General features: G+C 39.5%; 1 protein-coding gene across 4 annotated transcripts in view; it reads right to left on the reverse strand.

The window, feature by feature from the left end:
• The window catches only part of FAM110B (family with sequence similarity 110 member B), an 80,591-nt gene that overhangs the window by 19,760 nt on the left and 42,446 nt on the right, over positions 1 to 18,385 (reverse strand). The window lies entirely within an intron of this gene.

An 18,385-nucleotide genomic window follows, 5' to 3' on the forward strand; every position in this document is an offset into this window, starting at 1 on the left:
AGAAGAGAGTGCAAAACTTGTCATTGTTCCTCACAAATCCAATCCATTAATACAATTCCTTACTTCCATTCAATTGCTTTCTTTCCAGTTGCCTGGCTGATGTGACAACATTCCTGTTCTTAAGACAAACAGACACTGTTCTTGTTATAAAATCTGTCCAACAATTGTGGGAATACCAATTATCTTGACACCCACCCTCTCTGTGTCCACTTGGCTTACAAACAAAAATGAATTTGAAACCCAGATCATCATCGATGTGCTTGTTGGTTCGATTTATTACAGAAACACTACAAGATCAAAGTAAGTGAGCAGGCTCTGATTAAACTCTTGCAACTAATAGAGATGGGGATAAAATTGGAAGAAAAAATAATAGTTAAGCACAGATGTGGAATACAGAAAGTTGTGTTAAATGATATTCTAGATGCTTAAATGACATATGTGTTAAATAATGGTAAATGATGTGAAGTGTTAGTAAGTTTTGATTAACTATGTGTAATTATTAGAAAATTGGGTAAAAGGATATGGAAATATAAGAGCATTTTGTTTATATAAAGAACAAGAAAAGGGGATGGAGGGAAGTCCAGAGATTCTTGGAATCTCGAAGAAAAGGTTTTGAAAAGATATTGCTACACATAGGGATTGGGTATGTGTGTAAAAATGTTCTTTTTTATTGGTGTTAATGTAGAATTAAATTGTGGAAAATAATAAAAAAATATTTAACAAAAGAAAGAAAGATCAATGTAACTGGAAGTAGCCAATACATTTTTTTAAATAAGGAAGTATGTAATGGTAGAAGGAGGGAGGATTTGTTTTTTTTTTTTAAGAAATAACAAAATTCAATATATATCATTTTTAAAAATCTGGACATTCTGATCAAACTTTAAACTATGCAAACCTTATTTGTAGAATATATGCTGAGCATGCACTAAAATGGACAATGGTTTTCAGACCAAACCTCTCTCTCATTCCATCTTCTCCCTCCAATAATACAGGCCTGAAAACATGACAAGAAAGCTTGGGAATATTGAATATGATATTGTTATAGCTCTCCAAGTGCAGATGTACCCATATGGATAATTTTATGGCTTATGGGTGGAAAGACTGAATATTCCAATAGTCCCAACACAGGCTAAAAGATATACACAGAGAGAAAGCTGTGTGCAATGGTGCTATCTTTGCAATCAAACCCAATTTTCTTCAAAAGGCAGATGAAAAGCTTTATGGCATAAGCAGCAGTAAAGAAAGTTAATGAAAAAATGTTTTAACATTAAAACTTTTTAGATGCAAGTGGAAAATATATGCATGAACCACAAATAATTCAAAGTTATTTTAAAAGGGGCAATGGTATAATTAAAAAATAACAAATACCTGTTAAATGTCAGAAGGTATTTAGGAAGGAACAAGGAAGATATATGGAGAGGAAATCTGTGATTCTCCAGATGTTGTTGGGCACCAATTACAACCAGCCCTAGCCAGCATGGTCAATGGTCAAGGATGATGGGAGTTGTAGTCCAGCAACATCTGGAGGACCACTGAATTCCTACCTATGCTCTAAAGTAGTAAGTTTGGAGAAGGAAAATGGAGTAAAGGCACCAGCCTGTACAGCTCATCTGTAAAACCTCTTAAAGGAAACAGTGATCCCCTCCAACAGTTAGGGTTAAACAGAGTGCTTCTGCAACCAGTCCATATATTTCATCTTCAAGAAACTTGCAGCAGAAAACAATCTGTCAGGAGCGGATTTCCGGAGTAGGTCAGCAATCAATCACATAACGTCAGTGCAGTTAACTTTTTATTCAAGGGGGAAATGTCGGCTCAGGAGGCCAGGCCTCCTGAGCACAGCAACTCATCCTGGTAGATCCTGCTCCTATGAGGCAGTTGTGGGGACTGAAGGACCCCGCCTCCCTACAGTTGTCCTAAGTCTTCCCTTGAGCCCTTCCCAAGCAATCAGAGACTCCATCACCGTGCCTGTCTTTTCTCCTCCATCTTCATATCTCCTCTGCGAGACCAGAGTGGGAGGGGAGCTGGTCACAGCAGGAGGGGAAGACACCCTGGCTTCATCACCAGTTTGACTCATATCCCTGCTTCTTGACCCCCCTCCTCTTTGGCCTCTGCTTCTGGACTGCTCTCTTCCTGCTCACCAAGCCCTGTTACCGCTTCAGCTTCCGACACCTCCTCCTCCCAGTCTTCTCCCTCTGACCACTCATCATCATCATCCCACCACCAATCCTCAGGCCCTGAGTCTTATTCCCTTGGGGGTTCCTCAGCTGGCACCTCCCATCACTCCTTGGCATCCCGCCAGTCTATGGCACAATTTGGAGGGGACAAGACTTATTGTACCTTCAGGGTTTTTGCTTAAAACTGAGAAACAGGCACAATACCACCTTTAACATTCTGCTTTATGTTAGTACATAGAAAGGGACACTTGAAAGTGAATCTTCTATGTATTTCTTCTGCATAGGATCTTTGGGGGACAGTCATCTGTAATGGGAAAGGGTTGGGAAGTTCAATCCTGCTGCTACTACTTGATATCTCAGCAGCTTTTGATACTATTGACAATGGTATTCTTCTAAACTGGCTGTGTAGGGTGGATATCAGAGGCACTGTACTATAGGGGTTCCATTCCTACCTACATCATCAAGTCCAAAGAGTAGCATTGGGGGAGTACTCTTAAGACTACCTGGCACCTGTGCTATGGGGCTCCCTGGGGCACTATTTTCTTTCCAATGCTATTTAACATCTATATGCTATGGCTTTGGCTAATTAAACAATCTATGGCCTTTTAAACAATGTGTGTGTGTGGTTATTGTTTTAGTTTGTTATGCATCTTTGTGTTTTTATATTTTATATTGTAATCCTTGTGATCCTTGGGTGAAGGTGCTGTAGATATTCAATAAATAAATACTATTAATAATAGCAGCAGTAATAATAATAATAATAATAATATATGAAGTTATTGGGAGTTTTGGAACATAGTGGCATCAGAATGCTGGTGACCTGCAGCTATACTTCTCCATTAACATCTGGATCAGGAGAGAGATAAATCAAAGAAAATAAACAAGACGAGAACAAATAAAAATAAATATCACCCCCTAATGTTCATCCTTGCACATCCTCGACTCTATTTATCTCTTTTGTTCAATTTCAATGGAAGCTTAGTCACTAGCTTCAATGCAGTGGAAATTAAACCCAGTTGAAGTACTTCAAATTCTATCATGCAGCCTCTTCCAAAACAAGTTGCTGTTTATATAGCACATTAAAATTAAAAACATTGTTGGGGGAAAAAATCTTGTTTCCAACAAAACATTAGTTCAGTAAATAAGGAACTTACTAAGCTCGTGCTTAAATTAAACCATTTCTATTTCTTCTTCTGCAGCACATTATTTTTGTGTTGCAGAAGTGTAAGTAGTATTTGTTCTTGGCACAGATAACCTAGGATGAAAATTACAAGTCAGTGTTGCAGTAATTTCAGTCCTACCAAAAAAGAAAAGAAAAAAAATACTCTAAGAGAGTAGAAATAAATCAACACATTTTTCAAGTGACTGAATAGTTATCAGACAAGAGACCAGTTATATTCTGTGATTACTCTTGAAGCACAGCATCATTAGCATTCCACAAGCTAAATATGAAAACTCTGAAAAAGTTTAAACTGATATTATGAGGCGCTATCTAACTCTCATTTATCATCACAAGGGCAGCACTAGCACACAACAGTACACATGCGTATCATGAAGGGGGTGGGATTGATATGCACTCTCTGGACTGTACGTTTGATGCAGCTGACGCCTGCTGTAGCTGCATCCTATATTCAGCAAAAAATTTGGTTGGCTTAATGAATCCCCTAATGCAGATTTTGCCATTTTTCTTATGGGCCAGCACGTCTACCTTCAAACAACTACCTAACAATACAATGTATCTCTTGGAATTTACACCTAAAAGATCAAGTAACACAGATTTGAAAGCAACACCGTTGCATATTATCTATGCATTATTATGTAGAAATAATTGCTTCAATATACAGTGGTGCCTCGCAAGACGAAATTAATTCGTTACGCGAGTTTTTTTGTATTGCGATTTTTTTCATCTTGCGAAGCACGGTGTCAGAAAAGTTTTGGAAAAGCTTCAAAAATCACCAAAGTCTTCAAAAACCTCAAAAAAGGCTACCACACTATGAGTTGCTCCTCGAAGTCAAGTCGCAACTGTATTAACGGTTTTAAGAAAAAGGAAACAAACTTCCAAGATGTTTCCGTCTTGCGAAGCAAGCCCATAGGGAAAATCGTCTTTCGAAGCAACTCAAAAAACCAAAAACCCTTTCATCTTGCGAGTTTTCCGTCTTGTGAGGCATTCGTCTTGCGAGGTACCACTGTACCAGCAAACTGTCATGCTAGACTACATTTTTAGTTCTCCTGGAAGGAGATATATGAATTCCAAAAAAAGTTCAGAAGAGCCAAGCCAAGTTACCAAAAAAAAAAAAAAAAAAAAAAAAAAAAAGCAGTCTGAGGTAATAAATCTGTGCCTTGATTTAGTTTTGAGGTGTGAACTTGTAAGAGGGAAGGAAAAGAATATTCCTCCTCCCGGAAAATTAGTAAGTTGGGGGCATGGGAGAAACTTGGCTAGAAAAATGACATTTGATTATGTATTCCTATACATAATTCATTCATGCAAACCATGGCAGTTTGCATTGATACCCAGACACAGGTATACCACCTTATCTGCTGTTTGGGACAATGAGGCTTGAGACTCCAGTCTAAAGAGCTCTTCAAATTCTTTTAGAATAAAACTTTTATGAAGTGCAGAGGGAAGAAGAGCACAGAACAAAGTTAGAATATCAGCTGCTATAAATCCCAAGTGTTGTTTATTCCTTTTGTATGCCATAGACATCATGCTTAAGATGGCCAGGGTTCTATCTTGGGGACACTACAGGGGGTCTACAGAGTTAACTGAATAGGCACATCAAGCAATTCATGTCAGCCATTGGCTATACAAATATTCACATGCATTTTTTTTTGCACAAAAGGTAGCATTTTCAATGGACAAAACTGCCCCCCACCTGTCTACTAATACCTTTCTCAGCTCTTCAAAGGCTTCTAAGTGCCTGATAAGAAACTGCATCCTTTTACAACAATAAGAACATTATCCTAATCACTTGGGCATCATGTAATAAGTGTGATGATGGCATTAAACATTTTAGCCCGAGTAATCTACAAAGTGATATCATGTGACCATTCAATGCAAGCGCCATTGTTTTTGGTGTCTTTGCACAGGCAAACATTTTCAAGCCAGTAACAGACTCCTTCCAAAATTTGCCCTATTCTGGCTGAACCTCACTTATTACAGAGACACAGAACACAAGACACACAGAAATAGTTAAATTTGGGGTGCATCAGTAGAATACCTCCTATGGCATACCATAGCACCACCACCAAACAATTCCTTCACTCCTGGCCTCAAAAGCTCTTGGTGATCATACATAAGTTTCTTTTGGCTAATTTATCTCTGTTTGGGATAGCATTGTTTCTAATAAGCCTTCAGAATCACAATATTTGTTTTAATGTGAGAAAGTGATATAATTGAAAATTTTGAACACAGCATATTGCATATATTGACTGTGCATACTACCTTCAGTGTTAAATAAACTTATGACCTGCAAACACTTTAGTGATTAGATTTTAAGTAAACATAGCATCTGGAGAAGAAAAGAGGTTAAAACAACTCTTTCATTTACACTTCACTTGTTTCAAGAAATGAAAAACTAAGATAGAAATAGCAACAATTCCCTCCTCAGAAAGTCTAATAAAATAGAATCAGCTTATGTAGGTGTTATGTACTGAAGTTCTCACCCTGGGCCAGCAGGGGGATACTGTAGATAGTTATGCAAATGAAGGATCGAAAGTGACGTTCAGTGATTGGATAGTTTGTATGCAAATGAAGGATCGAAAGTGACGTTCAGTGATTGGCTAGTTACAGAAAATGGTTACTGTTGCATTCTAGTGGAGCTCTATATAAGCAGGCTGACAGAGCTCCACAGTTCAGTTCTGTTCCAGCTTTCAAATAAAGAGCTGTTTGGAAGAATTGCTGTGTCGTCTGATATGTTCGCCCACAACTTAACAGTAGGTAAAATGAACAGTGTAGCAACACCTCTAGCAGATTCTTCAGTGGTGATTTGCTTTAGACAAATACCGGTACTTGTCAGCATTTCAAGAACCTGATGAATCTTGGTAGTTGGAAACCCCTTCCCCACCTCCCAAAATTCTAGGAGATCTGTTGATTCTTACCCAGTACCTAAAGGACAATAAAGTTCATGGAACCTATTAATATTTTTCAATATAAGGAAAATTATAAGAATGCTGAACAATATGACCAATTAGGCGTGGAGAACAGGAACACGACTGACCTGGTAAAAGTTTCCAGATGCACATTCCAGGTGCATTCAGACATGGAGATTATTGCTCTAGTTTTTCTGGTCATTATGCTGGTACTTCTGTCTTGATTTCTAATATTCATTTTACACTGCATTAGTTGTTGCATTATGGAATTGTGGCTTTTTGGTTGATATACTGCCATGTCATGCTAAATTTGATTCATGCCAGTGGACATTGTGTAGCACAACACTGGATGTCACTGGACATGTCATCACCCTTTATGTTCATGTGCGCTTCTGTTTCCTCATTATTCACCCATGAAAATGGTGGGAAAGAACTGCCCCACATTTTGTCATGTGAGCAGAGATGGTGTTATCCACGAAAACCACAAGAAAAATTCAGGTTTTCTAATGGGGCTGCAAAGGAGTTCATTTCTTGATGCAATTATCAAGGAAGCCTAGAAGCCTAGAATTGGAGAGTTGGAAGGGACCCCAAGGGTCATCTAGTACAACCTCCTGCAATGCAGGAATCTTGCCCAATGTGGGACTAAGCCCACAACCTTGAGATTAAGAGCCCCATGCTCTGCTGGCTGAGCTATCGCAGGTATGCCTAAGCTTCCAAGCTGATTGTGGTAAATATCCAGAAGTGGCTTTCATATGTGAAAGGTTACATAAAATGTGAAAAATATCAGCTACATAAATGTCAGGATAAAAGGACAAAATTGCTGTCTGACTGTGGCCTTAAAATACATCAGCTGTTGTGATTCGATTTTTTCAAAACCCACAACGGATTGGAGTTTTCTGACACCTCAATGTGGAAAACTGTTGGGATATTTCAAAAGGTACATCTCTTGTGATGTAGGAATATACAGTCATCATGGCAGATCTTGAAACGTTAGTTTAATGGAGAAGAGTTTCTTTTAAAATAAGGACAAATCCTGATGTTGCTATTATCACCATTGGTAGCAAAGTCATATCCGCATCAGCCTACTCTAACAATAAGTCTATTGTATATGCTATGGATATTGCAGCAGGCTGCAGAGTGGTCCATTCCTAAAATATGTTTTTTGAAACTGGAATATAGAGAACCAAAAAAAGAAAAAAAGAAAAAAGTGGATGGTTTCATACTAGGCAGCTACATGATGTTGCAAATAGAAGCATGATGTCAGAATCCCTGAGAAAACAACCTTGAATTATCAGATTTGATTTTTTTTTTTAAAAAGTGGATTTGTCCAAGACTTAAGCAACATGTGTAGGATTTGACCTACAGCATTGAAAAAACAACTATAAGTTAGGCAGTAGACAATAGTTGGAGAAATCAGCATTACAGAATATGAACCTGAGATTATGATCTGATAAGCCTGCTCAATGTCTCTTAATACACTTGATTACTCATTAGCTGGCCTTTAAATTCCCTACTGTCATCAAAAGTTGGTAAGCCCTGCTGTATTCATCCCACACACCAGCTCAAAAACTTGTAGGCTATGTGAAAGAAATATACTAAGAAGAGGTTTAGTCGTATAGGGCAAAGTACAGGTAACTCACAACTTACACACATTTAACTTGCATGGTTTCAGCTTTACATGCTTGTCGGCCAGCCAGCTTAAATCACACAAATTAAATGTGCACGAGGAGGAGAGGTTAAAAGCTCTTTCTGCCTTGGAAAACGCTTTTAAACTCTCCACCTTGCTTAGCAAGCTCTGGGAAGCCCTTGCAAGAACTTGGATGGCTTAAAAGCTCCCCACCTTGCTTGGTGGTGGTTGGGCGACGGCAAAAATGCCTCCTCAATGCACCAGCTTTGGAAAGGTAGGGATGCTCACATGGGGGTGGTTTCAGGGCTGCCTTGACAATACACAATATTGGCTTTACGTGAGTTACCTGTTAGTTGCAGTATATACTGGCTGCCAGGCAGAACCGTAACTAGGTGATCTTGCGCCCCTCGCAGAATTGTTCAGATTGCATCCCCTAGCCACTGACAAATTAGTTCTTCTTTCCACCTCTCCTCCAACCCCCCCCCCCCCATTCAATTCACCCTCTATTTAAAACATTTTATCATGATGCAATAATCAGTACAGTGGTACCTCGGGTTACAGACACTTCAGGTTACAGACGCTTCAGGTTCTGCTAACCCAGAAATAGTACCTCTGGTTAAGAACTTTGCTTTAGGATGATAACAGAAATCGCGGTGCGGCAGCAGCAGGAGGCCCCATTAGCTAAAGTGGTGCTTCAGGTTAAGAACAGTTTCAGGTTAAGAACAGACTTCCAGAACAAATTAAGTTCTTAACCTGAGGTACCACTGTATTTTTATTTATAGACATATTTATGGACATATTTTTAGCCCCCACCCCATGCCTGCACCCCTGACGGGGGCCCACCTCACCACCCCCTAGCTACAGCCCTGCTGCCAGGCTCCACTGCCTTACTTCTTCTACCATCATCAGTCTGCTTATTTGCAAGTCCAGCAAACTGAGCTCCCTGCCCAAGGTCTACTAATCATGTTAAACTTTAGAGCTCAATTCGAGCAACTCTGTCCTAGTGTAATCAAGTTGTCAACAACAAATTTCAGCTTCCCTTATTAGGCAAAACCATTGCTTGTGTTGCTACTCACCCTTTCCTCCCAAAATGCTTGCTGTGTGCAGGGAACTCCGGGAGGAAATGTGCTTGCCCTTAGAAGATATATTTTGCAGCAGGTGCAAGCAGGACTTTGCTGATGTTTTGTCTCCAGCAAAAATTCAAGAGCTTGGAGGATCCCCCAAAATTCACCCCCCCAAAAAGAAAATCCAAAAAGAACCATCCTGTAGCTACTCAAGCACACTTTTTAGCCATAAAGTTTTTATGGTGACTTTGATACTTTGATGTGTACATATTTCTGTAGTCAAACATTTAACAGTTATTTAAGACACTGGATCTATAATATCTTCTTTGTATACATGCATAGCAATAATGTTTGTAAAGAAGCCTGGAGGGTTTCCATGGTAACACATTTGTTAACAAAGAACAATTATTTCACACATTTGCAAAGGAAGCAAACCTAGCAACTTGTAGAAAAAATATATAATTTCTGTATCACTACGATAAAATCAGGTGGGTAACAGTTCTGCAAAAGCAACTGTCATAGGCAGCAGAAGTTCATTTGTGATTTTCACTTGGTTTGAAATTACTGCTATTTGCAGATAGCAAACATTATTTTGAGTGAAAGAGGCATTTTGAAAAAAAATGTTTTTGAATGAAACATTACTGTTGAAATCAGGAGAAAGAGGCACACAGAATGCCATCTTTAACTGAACCAAACTGTTACCACCTCATCTTCTCTTGTCTCAGTTCAATTTAAGCTTTTTCATTATCATCTAGTCTATGCTTGAACTCAGGCAGATCATTCAGGGAAGGCATCACAATAGCACAATGTTATGAAAAGGAGAAATGGGGCAGTGTGCCATCAGCAGACCAGTGAAATTTCACCCTATAAATGATTTGGCACAATGCGTCATGGATAATAACAACACATTTATGTTAATTTTTATTTGATTATTTTATTTGATAATTTTATTTGATAAATTGTTGATTTAACTGGATTAATATATTGCTTAAGCATCAAAAACTCTAAGTGGTTTATGTAAAATACACATGAAAATTACCGGTACAAATAACATCAGATGTTAAAAACATGTTCGCCCAATTTTTTTCATGCAGTTATTGTTGTGACGTGGGGTTTGTGATTTCAGCTCTCTTGACATAATATGCTGGAGTCAGTTCTCTAGTAACACTTCTTTATTAAAGCAAACAAGACTGAGACCTGAGGAGGGAAGAGCTACATTTATAGGGACAGGGAACTAGCTAGAAAGGATACATTTTGGAGTGAACAATATCAGGCAATCACAGTCCTGCCTTTTGGAGGAAACCAATAAGACAGAGGATCCAAATACAGCAGCTTAAATGAACCAATAGTAGCTGTACCCTCTGGAACCAAAAGGCAGTTACTTTACCCTAATGCAAATACAGACAATAATAATAATACAGATATAAAATCCTTTGACTCAATACACAACAGTTATCTCACGTCACAAACTTTGCCAGTGTGCAGACAGAACTAGAAGTTGGATGTCTTGTTATTCACTAAGTATAATATTTCTTATTAGAGTCAGGATTATGCTAGAATAATCCTATATTATTCTAGGATAATATAGAATAATATTATCCTATAGCTTTAATTAGACCACCTGATATAGCTATAGAAAAGGTTTCATTTCTGTCAAGACATATGAAAATGAGTTTTACAGGGCACCTATTTCATTAAAAAGAAAAGAAAAGAAAAAATCCAAATAGCTTGCATTGTTTTTGAAAGATAAAGGTCTTTAAAGGTCTTCCTTTTTAGAATCTGGCTATAGAAATACTACTTCCACAATCAATGAAAAATGCTGCTCCAGTCATCTCTTCCCAACAGAAATCTCTCTTTACAGCACATACCTTCAAAACAAACTTATTCATTGAAAGCCCAGAAGAAAAGAATGTAGGTTATATGCCTTGCTAAGTTACCCATGTCCTCATTATGTTCCTAATTAATGTTAGTAAACTATATCAAAACTATAGCACTTGGAAAACAGACCACTTTCACTTCTTTTCTTTTTACACATCTTCTAAACCTTTCACATTACCATGCCACTATACAACATTTTCCTGCTGTGATAAAAAGGGAGGGGGAAGAACCAGAAACAAAACCTTCAGGATTTCAAAGAAGAGCTTACAAGCAATTTGTTGCCTCTGTAGCTATGTACTATGCACCCAAGTTCAGTATCACCAACTGGCAAAGTCCCAATCAGAGATGCTAAGGAAAAGGAAACAGATTTGAAGCAGAAGGCTGGCACTGGCAGAGGAAAACAGCATGAAAGAGTGTCATGTTCTACTAAATCCGCTATTTCTGTGGATGATGCAGGGGGCTCCGGAATGACTTCCCATTCTCCAGTGGAGCAAGTAAAATCCCACCAGCACTGAACTTGCTTCAAAGAAGATCAGGGCTAGTAGGTCCAAAAAGAGCCAAAGAAAGAATCAGCTGTAGTCTATCCCAGTCCTCTTTACTGTCATTTCACCCCTTTTCCACTGTTTGAAGTAGTGTGCATGCACACAGAAAGGGGACTGAGGAGGTGGTGACATTGGAAAGGGATGCTGGTAGTTAAGACACTGGAGATGTCACTCTAGCCCACCCCACTCCCCAAAAGAAGCGGGGGGGGGGGGGGAGAACCCCACCCATGGACATATCTTTGATGTCAGAGAACTTGGGTTTATGGCAAGCGGACACAGTGTAAACAACTTTGCTTTCAGTGAGAATGACAATATATCAGAACCATTTTAAATGCAAACTTATGTCTTTGAAAGATAACATGTCCCTGCACTTTTATGAGATACTGTTGGCTAGTGTATCATATTTTCATATTGAGAGATAATGATACAAGCACCATTTCAACAACAAAAATTAACGGAGCTGTAACAGGCAGACCAAGATAGTTGGAAAGTAAGAGTTGAGTGCTGCATTTTCTCATATCTGCTGGATTAATAGCTTAATAGGGGGCTTGTCAATTGGTGAAACAGAGCAGAAATCAAGCAGTTTTAGCTATGGGTGAATGTTTTGTCTGCTAAAACAAAGTGTGAGCAAATTATTTCATATCATGCATTCCCTTAAAAATCCAACTTCTTCCTGAGTGAAACTAGCCAAGTGTGGAAGTTTTTACTGTAGCCTCTTTGCAACTGGTTTGATTGCCTGCCTTGAAATATTAAAGTTTTACAGCACATTTTCACTGCCTGTCAGGAGGACATTCTCTTGTCAAAGGCAATATTTATGTATCCAAGGAAAATCAGATTTCTCTGACAAAGTAGGAGTTATGAATTTTTTATGAGAGTGTATTATGAAGTTGAAGTGCAATTCTATCAGCTGGGAAAACTGATGTTTAACCAGGTAAAAGAAAAAAAAATAGTTCTTTATAACTCTTGGTCAAAATATTGTTTCACCTTGCTGTATTTACTTATTTAAAGCATACACACTGCCTTCCCAAGGTGGCTTGCCAAAACATTTTAACATATGTAAACATATATTTTATACCAAGCTACAAGAAGTACAATGTTAAAATTAAAAGCCAGCAGCAGTCAAAATTTCCAAAATTAGTTAAACAGTCTGGAAATAAAAAAAAGATATTCCAAAGTTTATTATTATTATTATTATTATTATTATTATTATTATTATTATTATTATTATTTATTATTATTATTTATACCCCGCTCATCTGGCTGGGCTTCTCCAGCCACTCTGGGCGGCTTCTAACAAAATATAAAAATACAGTAATGCATCAAACATTAAAAGCTTCCCTAAAGAGGGCTGCCTTCAGATGTCTTCTAAAAGTCTGGTAGTTGTTGTTCTCTTTGGCATCTGGTGGGAGGGAGTTCCACAGGGCGGGTGCCACTACCGAGAAGGCCCTCTGCCTGGTTCCTTGTAACTTGGCTTCTCACAGTGAGGGAGCTGCCAGAAGGCCCTCAGCGCTGGACCTCAGTGTCCGGGTAGAACAATGGGGGTGGAGACGCTCCTTCGGATATACTGGACCGAGGCCATTTAGGGCTTTAAAGGTCAGCACCAACACTTTGAATTGTGCTCGGAAACGTACTGGGAGCCAATGTAGGTCTTTCAAGGCTGGTGTTATGTGGTCTTGGCGGCTGTTCCCAAACACCAGTCTAGCTGCCGCATTCTGGATTAGTTGTAGTTTCCGGGTCACCTTCAAAAGTAGCCCCACATAGAGTGCATTGCAGTAGTCCAAGTGAGAGATAACCAGAGCATGCACCACTCTGGCGAGGCAGCCAGGATGGGCAAGGATCAAGGAGACAGGTGGTTGGTTTCACTTGTCCAAGCAGCCTGTCCACATCCTCAGAGGTAACAGATTGGAACACAACTTGACTAGACAGGACTGTAGTACTCTCCCGGCCCGGCCCTGCTCCCATGGTGAAGTCTATCTCTTCCCGAATCTGAGCGAATTTATCTGCAAAAAACTTTGCAAAATCATTGCAGAAGATCATGTGGCCTGTACTGGGCCCCGATACAGCAGGTTGTTCCGCTATATTGTGAACCACCTGAAAGAGTCTCCTGCTGCTGCTTTCCACAGATGCAATACAGGTGGGTGAAGAAGGTCTTCTTCGCCATTGCTATCGCTACTTGGTAGGCTTGACATTGAGCTCTAGCCCATGTCCGGTCAGATTCAGAATGAGTTATCCGCCACCGACGCTCTAGCCGTCTCAGTGATTGTTTCATTGCCCTCGGATCCAAGGAAAACCACGGGGCTGTCCAAGCTCCATGCAATCGGAGAGGGCACTTCAGAGCGAAACAGTCAATAGCCCTGGGTTAACTCCACATTCCAGCGGGCCACCAGGGAATCAGCTGAAAGGCCATCAACATGGGATAAAACATCCCCTACCACTCTCTGGAAACCATTTGGATCCATTAAGTGGTGGGGGCGGACCATCTGAATTGGTCCCACCTCCCTGCAGAGGGGAAGGGTTGCGGAGAAGTGCAGTTGCACCAGGAAGTGATCTGACCGTGGCACTTCTTTAGTTTTGCTTTTACTTAGTGTCAAATCACCAACATCCATAGAGGTGAACACCAGGTCTAAGGCATGTCTGCGGCTATGAGTTGGGCCAGACTTATTCAGGGACAGCCCCATGGAGGCCATGCTTTCCATGAAGTCCCGAGCAGCCCCTTGTAAGGTCGTGTCGGCGTGGGTGTTAAAATCCCCTAAGACAACCAAACTAGGTGTCTCCAGGAGAATAGCAACAGTGACGCCCTTGGGGAGGGATTCCCAAAAAAATGTGGGCCACTACTGAAAAGGCCCTGTCTCTGATGCTTGTCAGCCTAATGGCTCTTATTGCTGGGCCTAACAGGAGGTCCTCCATTTGTAATAACCATAGTTCCTTTTTTTCATTCCAGGAAAGGAGGCCGTCCCATATAGATTGCTGGCAATTGAAGATCTATTTGTACATTGATACAAATGACTGAGGAACATGAGTGGGGGTGGAAATGTTATCTGACTGCTGGATATAGAAAAAGCCCCCAGTACATAATTCACTATGTGTAACATCCTCATGCACAGAGTGGCCATGATTTCTGAACTTTTAAAATACTGTGATAAAGCAGAGAGTCTAGGAGCAAGAGTCCACGTAATCCATGAACACAGCTACATCTGACATTCTCCTAATATGTTATGTGGTTGTTTATTTTTGTAGTAGTGTTGGTTGGCCAGAATCCACAGTTCTTCCTTTTATAAAACCATATTGCTACATTCATCATGAAACTGTTTGTTCTAGTGTATACTGGTGTTTACTGGTATTCTTTTGTTTGGTATTTAACTATTCATCGGTTATCTCACAAGAAGTTTCCGAGGAAGCTGGTTAAGATAGAAATATGCAGTCCCTTAAGAGTGGTCCCAAACATCTGAGGGCAGATTGTTGGCACAATCCATTGGGAGAAAGCATCCCATGGGATCTACAATGAATGCAAACTGGTGGCAGTAGTGTTCTTCTCAACAACTGTTTCCACCCTTGGAAAAGTACTACTGTCACACAGAGGGAGCTTCTGGGAAAAAATGGAAGATGACACAGCATGATAAGAAAAAACAAACAAATCTTGTATCCCCTCTTTCTCTTAGCCCCCTCCCAGGAAATTTTATAGCATTCCCCAACCTGGTATCCTCTGGATGCTGTTAGATTATAGCTCCCACTGTCTCTGACCATTGGCTATATGGCTGTGGCTGATGGGAGTTAGGAGTCCAATAACATCTGGAGGGTAACATATTGGGAAAGGCAGTTTAAGCACATGGTCCTGTTATTCCCTTGCTTTTTTTTAGCCAGACCCTGGTTGAGAACTGTGATATATATAGCCTCTATGTTTTTGTCTGGGAATACTGAAGCAGTTCATCTTGGCAAGCTCTTCATAAAGTCTGACGAGCTGCACAATGGTAGTGCATAAACATTTTTTTAAACAACAGTATGGTACAAAAATGTGCTTTCCAACAGATATGCTGGAACATCCTGGTTTAATATGCAATTTAATGAAATACAGGTGAAACTCAAAAAATTAGAATATTGTGGAAAAGTTCATTTATTTCAGTAATTCAACTTAAAAGGTGAAACTAATATATGAGATAGACTCATGGCATGCAAAGCGAGATATGTCTCAGAGGTCCAATATTGCTCTATTTGCAGTCCTTGTTTTGCTGATTTCATTTAATATTCTAATTTTCTGAGATTGTTAATTTGGGGTTTTCATCAGCTGTACACCATAAACATCACAATTATAACAAATAAAGGCTTGACATATCTTGCTTTGCATGTCATGAGTCTATCTCATATATTAGTTTCACCTTTTAAGTTGAATTACTGAAATAAATGAACTTTTCCACAATATTCTAATTTTTTGAGTTTCACCTGTAATTAGCAAATTCGTTTTACAATAAAATTTAACTAATATATGTGTGTAAAATATTGAACCATGTTTCAGAAGGAAGTATACCTTTACAAAACATAATATAAACCAGCTTATTTGTCAGCAATATCTTAACGTGATGCAATATCACATTCGTTCTTATGTTTACAAGGTCTCTTAACATGAAAAGCAGGACAGATACCATATGCATTACTAGACTGCCTTTGACATTGCTTTTCCTCACTTGCATTAAAAATAAATAAATTATGTGCAAGCTGTTAGGAAACAAATCAGGCACAAATGTTTGGAAGTTGGTCAGAAAAACTCTGAAATGTGTATTTGTCAGATAAACACCAGGAAGAACTTTCTGACAAGAGCTGTACGACAGTGGAATGGATTCTCCAGGAGGGTGGTGGAATCTCCTTGTAGGTTTTTAAGCACAGGTTGGATGGCCATCTGTCCTGTAAGATTTAGTTGAGAACAATGCATAGCAGGGGTTGGATTAGACGACCCTCAGGGTACCTTCAAACTCTACAATTCTATTATCAAAACAAAATGAGGATGTATTGTAGGAACACCTTCTTCCTTCCATTGTTTAACACTGTTAGAAACCACCAAGCTTTCATGTCATCTTGCTTGCACAGTACTGATAAGGGACTAGATCAGGTTTTCGCCAACGTGATGTCTTCCAGATATTGTTGTATTACACAGCCCATCATTTTATGACCATTTCCCATACTGGCTGAAACCGATGGGAAGTGTAGTCCAATAATATCTTCTGGAGGGCACCAGGTTGGGAAAGGCTGACAGGGTTACTGTGTCAGAAACAGCTTTCAGTATGGAAGATACCACATGCATGAAATGGTTATTAAGAGATGCATATAAAACCTGCCACAAATTAAGGAGTTACATCCATGTTTTCAGAAAACTAGAGCTTGTCCTATATACCGGTAGTTGCTGGCACAGAAAAGACAGGTACTTCTCATTTTGAATTAAAACTGTCTAGAACTGTCACATGAGCTGCTGTCAACATCTGCAAGGCACTGGCAGCATCAAGTGCCATGCCATAAAAAGACTGCAACATTTTATTTTCCACCCACATAGATAATTATAAGAGGCAGTAGGTCTCTTTTGAAAAAGAAAACACAGGACAATTATAATTGGCAATATAGCACAGAGAGGGGCTAGCAGACAGTAACACACAGGTTGTATGTGCACACCCACTCTCTCTATTCATCATTGTCCTAGAGACTTAACTGTTGCTATGCAAAAAGGCTATTCTATAATTTCTGGGAATACAGAGTTCAGAAAACACTGGTACTGAAGTTTCTTTAAGGCAATAGACAAGTAAATTAAATAAAAATAAAAATCCACAGTTCCACCCCCACATTCATGTTCAAAGTTCTTTGCATATATTATCAATTTAATCCTGTAATATGATGAGTATTGTTAATATTTTAAAGCTGGGAGAGGAAGGTTGAGGTTGAGAGGGTTGCCAAAAGCCACCAACCAGTTCATAGCTGGGCTCAGATTCAAAAGTGTGATGAACCAAATTTGGGATGTCAGTCATAACCACTAGTTTAACTCTTGTTCTACAAATAGAACAAAACAAACTATCAACATTATGCACCATATTAAAACAATCTAGGCTGAAGGTTAAAATCAGTAAAATATTTAATGAACGACTACTTTCTTGTGTTTGCTTTCCATCCTCTCTGTGTTCAAATGTAAAACGCACAAAGCTGACAACAAATGACAAAAAAAATCTGCTTTTATGGGCAAAAGACCGATAGCTATGACTCACCTAGTTTTGCTTTGCAATGCAGTGCAAAACTTCACTGGGGGGGAGGGGGGAGGGAGCCAGAGATTAGTGGGAGAGATAAGAAGTGAAAGCAAAGTAGTGAAAGTCCATAGCTTGTGCTCACTTGAGGCAAATCTCCTGTTACCCAGACGCATGGTGGCGAAGTGCCAGCTGGACAACTGGTGACCTAATGCACATTCATGGGCTATCAGCAGTCAAAACAAACCAAGGGAACATCCTCAAAGAACCTCTCCTGCAGAAACCCACTGAAACCATCGTCATCATGTGCAAGGTCCCATGCATTTGAGTGGGATTTGAACACTGTAAATCTCACAGTGCACTCTGAGACTACATCGAGATAGAGCTCTCTTTGGCTGCTCTTTTAATAAACCTTCGCAATCAGCATAGTTTTGAATAAGTTTGGATTGGTCACCACACAAATCCCAAATGAAAAAACAGGACGATACAGGATGAATCAAATTTCGGAAATGGTTTTTTCCTGAACAGCTCCCCCGCCCCACCAAAAAAACAAAAAACCCACCCAAGCTTGTCAGATATATCACTGCAGCAATATATACCTCTTTCACTACATTCAGGGCAAGGTCCTTAAAAACACACACACACACACACACACACACACACACACACACAAAAACACACTTGATCTCACTGTTTGGCCTTTGGGAACAATGAGTGTGCAGAGATGGATTCACTGCACTATAGTGGATGTTTTCGAAAGGCTACTTAAAAAATTCAAAGGATCCAACAAAGAATT

The sequence above is a fragment of the Podarcis muralis genome, chromosome 8, assembly GCF_964188315.1.
Source record: "Podarcis muralis chromosome 8, rPodMur119.hap1.1, whole genome shotgun sequence".
NCBI classification, from domain to species: domain Eukaryota; kingdom Metazoa; phylum Chordata; class Lepidosauria; order Squamata; family Lacertidae; genus Podarcis; species Podarcis muralis.